This window comes from Engraulis encrasicolus, chromosome 2, assembly GCF_034702125.1.
Source record: "Engraulis encrasicolus isolate BLACKSEA-1 chromosome 2, IST_EnEncr_1.0, whole genome shotgun sequence".
Taxonomy (NCBI): Eukaryota; Metazoa; Chordata; class Actinopteri; order Clupeiformes; family Engraulidae; genus Engraulis; species Engraulis encrasicolus.
In genome coordinates, this window is record NC_085858.1 from 25236259 (window position 1) to 25242059 (window position 5801).

Genomic DNA, 5801 nt, shown 5'->3' on the forward strand with positions numbered 1-5801 from the left:
TATATTTGGGAGCGTACCTATGTTCCCCGGGTCCTATGTTCCCCTGTCTTTGTATGGGAGTGGCGAAGATAGGACCCTTTTTTTAAAAAAGGGTTCTATGTTCCCCGCATTGTATGCTTGCAAGTTTTCAAATTGTGCCCTTCCCAAAACCATCCCTAAACCTAACCTGTCCGAAATGCAATGTTTCTGAGTTGTAAATTGTGCCCTGACCAAAACTATCCCCAAACCTAACCTGTCAGAGGTGCAACAACAACCTGCACTTTGCCATGCGGTAGCAGTCTACTTGGAAGCAGCGGGGGACATAGAACCCTTTTTTGAAAAAAGGGTCTTAAGTTCCCTGCATTGTATGTTTCCGAGGAACATTTGACTCATTAAAAGTCACAGGCGAGAAACTGTTGCTAGTCATCTTTTCATTGCAAATGTGTAAACGTGATTTATTTTGAAACAGCACTGCATCCCTAGGGAACAGAGAACTTGCGTGTTGCATGCACTTGTCCACTACTATTGCCCAACAGCGTCCTCTACAGGTGGAGAGCAGTGATAAACACACTAAATTATGCTTGATGAACCTACAGCATCTTTACAGATCAATCTGACCCAATACAATATTTGATATTGAATGCATATAATCAACATTTCATTTAGGCCTAATAAAATTGATTTTTCAGTGTTAAAGGGACACTGTGTGAGATATTTAGTTGTTTATTTCCAGAATTCATGCTGCCCATTCACTAATGTTACCTTTTTCATGAACACTTACCACCAGCATCAAATTCTAAGTACTCATTATGAGCTGCAAAAATTACTGTACTTGGACCATGCTAGAAAATCTTTGTTTATTACTTAGTAAACTTTCATGTAAAGATCAAATTTTGCAATAGGCAGCCCAGTTTCAATGAGCAGCATAGTTGCAGTACCTTTTTTGACCATTTCCTGCACAGTGTCCCTTTAAAGATGGCAGATGGGCTCACAAACATCATCAAAACAGCAGCAGGAGCATGCACTCACGTGGTTACGGACCACACTGGACACACTTTCCTCATATCAGCAGAGCATAGGGCGCCCGCCCTCTGCCTTTCTATTGAAGGTCTTATCTGGAATCTACATTTGATTAATTCTACAACAAGGCTATCTGAAAAACAGTATATACTGTATAAAGGGATGAAATCATTCACATTTGCCATTTAGTTTCAGTTAATTTTCGATCCCCAATCATTTATTCAAGAAATGAAGTACCGGTAGATAGGAAATAGTGAAATGTTATGAAGGCAGGACAGCTGCAGAGTAGATTTACAATAATGTCCACCGGGTGTCGCTGTACTCTAAGAATTGGCTGAATATTGGTCCTTTATGAACAGCATCCACTGAGTATACATACTGATGGCATTATGACATGAAACCTTTAAGTTTTAAGTCAACATTTCCCATTAAATTTTTATGTTTTATAAGTAATCAGTCAGTTGTCAATTTCATATACTATACAGTGAACACAGTATTGTTTATTGCACTTATTTTCCCTTTTATTCCTGTTAAGAACATTGAACTCCATGTGCATATTAAGTACGTTATACAAATAAACTCCCATCTTCCTGGAGTTAAATAATAACCAATAGGCAAACAATTAAAATAAAGCTAAACCCAAACATTTCTGTGCTACATTTCTGTACATAAGAAATGGCCAATTGAAATTATCCACAGATATTCAGAATTTGGACATTTTTGCATAGTGTCCACACATGCAGTGAGTGCATACATCTGTTACAGATCTGTTACAGGTCCACAGCATATCTGCCCTAACCGTTTAAAAATGTATCTGTATTTGGATCATTTATATTTTCGGTTTTAAAACAAGAACATTGTGATTGTTTCAAAACAACACACACCACAAGGGTCAACTCTTTTGGAGTGACGTACACACATAATTCATTATTTTACACACAACTACATACATAGTTGCTATTGAAAGCTATTGAAAGACAATTTAACTCATCAAAATCGAACAGTTGCAAGTGTAGGCCTACTCAAAATAGTTAAGTTGACTTAGAATGACTGAAAATGACTGACACCGAAAATGGCTGAGCGCACTGTAAAAAAATAACAATAAAGAGCACACGTCAACTTGAGGTAATACGCTTTTGGGACTAGATGTGTTTAATTCCACTACTTTACAGGATGTGATACCAATCGAACTGTAGAAATGAGATGCCACGGTCCTATTCAAAAGAATGTGAAATGGCAAATATAATACAAGCTTTACAAAGTAAACAGCCATGGACAAATGTAAAACACATCTTCTCTGAACTTGAAAGGGACTTTTCCCTCATTTCTCTTGTTGATAATTCCCTGTCTAAGTTATTAAAAGTGAGAAAGAGCACAAAAGCATCACCACTATCCCAACATGTCTGACATTAAAGGCATTTCTCTACATTTCAACACTTGCACACCAGAGTTACACCACTTTCAATAAAGAAACACATTTTAGTTATGCATTTTGTACTACAGTAGCCCACTCACACACAACACATACCGGAATTGGATGACACTTCAGGCACTGAGCTACTTCTTCTCCAGTCTAACTCACGCGTCCAAAGAAGCTACATACAGTAAGCAAGCCTTACCCACTGGCCAGCTCTATAACTACATACATACAGTAAGCAAGCCTTACCCACTGGCCAGCTCTATAGCAGCACACAGACCAACCCACCAGTCTGACCGCAAGCCTTCACATGCCAGCCCTTGATTGGCTTGTTCCGTCCATTTACGATAACGAATGAACAACAAGAAGGACAGGAGGAATAGAGGAATGAAGAGAAAAGGAAAAAAAGACAACAGAAGTGAAGGAAGCTGAGGCACAGGATGAGAGAGAGAGAGAGAGCGGGAGAGCGGGAGAGAGAGAGATCTGACAAAAGGAGGACAAAGATCCAAGAGTTGGAGAGCAACGCAAAGAAGGGATGAAGGGATGGGCAGATAGATAGATGGATGGATGAATCGCGGATGAGAGAGGATGGAGAAGAGAGAAAGAGAGAGAGAGAGAGAGCCGGGTGAGAGAGGGAAGGCAGGGGGGCAGTGATTTAATTACCCCGCTCTCCCCTAAAGCTCTGCACTCATTGCTCGTTCATCAATAATACATGTCGCCATCGCTCCTGCGAGTGTGTGTGAGAGAGTGTGAGTGTGAGTGTGTGCGTGTGAGAGAGAGAGAGAGACAGAGAGAGAGAGAGAGAGAGAGAGAGAGAGAGAGAGAGAGAGAGAGAGAGAGAGAGAGAGAGAGAGAGTTTGTGTATTGAGTGTGTGTATTGGGACTATGAGTGTGCATTTTGTATGTGTGTGTGTGGTATGTAATTGTTTGAGTGTGTGTTGAGTGTATATTGAGTGTGTGTGCATGTGTTTGAGTGATGTGCGCGTGTGTTTGAGTGTGTGTGCATGTGGCTGAGAGTGTATGAATGTCTTTTGAGAGTGTGTGTGTGTTCTGGTGCCATAATTAATCCACTATAACTATAATTAAAAGACCAAAAAGCCCTTAGCTACAACCACCCAATCTGGCCACAGAGAGCATCGAGAGGATACCAACGAGTGGCCAGAAGTGTCTTTCTCTCCTTTATCTCTCTCTCTCTTCCTCTCGCTCTGTGTTTCTCTTTCTCTATCCATCTCTCTCTACCAACCTCTATGTCACTGTATCTTTCTCTCTTATCACCATCTCTCTCCCCTCTTTCTGTCACTCCATCTTCCTGTCTTCCCCTATCTCTCTCCCCTCCATTCTCTATTTCTTTCTCTCTCTCTCTCTCCCTCTCTCCGTTTCTCTTTCTCTATCCATCTCTCTCTACCAACCTCTATGTCACTGTGTCTTTCTCTCTTACCACTATCTCTCTCCTCTCCATTCTCTCTCTCTCCCTCCCTCTCTCTCTGTTTCTCTTTCTCTTACCGTCTCTCTCTACCAACCTCTTTCTGTCACTGCATCTTTCTGTCTTCCCACTATCTCTCTCCCCTCCATTCTCTCTCTCTCTCTCTCTCTCTCTCTCTCTCTCTCTCTCTCTCTCTCTCTCTCTCTCTCTCTGCACCCATCATCACCGGTGCGGGTACACCGAGAGGTGGAGCTCTGTGAAGCTGCAATTAGGGCCTCGTGAGAAATAAATATTTCAGACCGGAGATCTCCGCAGACACCTATGACGGGGGCCTGGCACACCTACAAGCGCACATAAAAACAAATAGAGGGTGCTGCCAAGGCTGCCAAGCTGGGCTGATGAGCTGAACAGAGCTGAGCTGCGTGGAGTAGAGTAGAGTAGAGTAGAGCAGTGTCTTATACACTGACACACACACACACACACACAGACACACACGCACACATATACACTGACACACACACACACACACGCACACATATAAACTGACACAAGCGCGCGCACACACACACACACGCACGCACGCACGCACCCACGCACGCACAAACACACACACACACGCACGCGCACACAAACACACACACACACACACGCACACACACACACACACACACACACACACACACACACACACACACACACACACACACACACACACACACACACACACACACACACCCCAGGGCTTGATTTTCAGTTTTTCTGTTCGCTGGCCACTGTGGCTAGTGTTTTTCCAGAGTCACTAGCCATTCTGCCTTTCTGCTAGCCAGAGTATTGCTGTCATTTTGCGGTCATATTCTTGCATTTTACAAAAAATTGATGCAACTATAACATGATTTTGTCACACCAAAGAATAAGTTACCTGTCAACGTGGCTGGTGAGACTGACATTGTTACTAGCCACAGCCATGATTTACCAGTATTTGGATGGTTTGCAGATGCCAGTGTCAAGCCCGGACACACACACACACACACACACACACACACACACACACACACACACACACACACACACACACACACACACACACACACACACACACACACACACACACACACACACACACAAAATATAAAACTACAGTCTATCAAGGGTCTGTTTTACACTACTATTTGTGTATTAGGTTACTCGCAACGCAAGTGAGAACTAGGAGAGATGACGGTCTCTCTGTATGCCTGACATGGCATATGGTCATTATAACATGACCTTAACAAATCAACACAATTAATAATGTATGTATGTCTATCGGTCTGTATGTATGCACAAATATATCTGTGGATGTATAAACGCATGCATCTGCCCATCAATGTATGTATTTATGTATCTGCAGTGTAAACATAAACACACACACATGCACACATTTGTGTATGTGAATAAACATCCATAATAACATACAAATAAAGTATTGTTGTCATTTCCTTTATATCTGTGGTTTATTAACGTTCATATTTTAATGCCACTGTTTTTTCACGCTGTGCAGAATGAACTTCGCTCTGACGTACAAAGGCAAGACAGAGTGCCCGAAAAGTGCAGAAGGCAAATGTGTGGATGATGTATGATATCCCGATTTCACAAATGTGCTTGGGAAAATGATGGATGAACAAATGATTATGGTTTACACACAATGCACCCAACACTGTACAGTAGCTCCCAGAGCAGGGGTGAACACTGTATAATTAAATGCGCAAACACCCACACACATGCACACACACATGCACACACGCAAACACACACACACACACACATGCACCCACGCAAACACGCAAACACACACACACATGCACACACACATGCACCCACGCAAACACACACACACACACATGCACTCAGCCAAACACACACACATACACACACACATGCACCCACGCAAACACACACCCACACACATGCACCCACGCAAACACA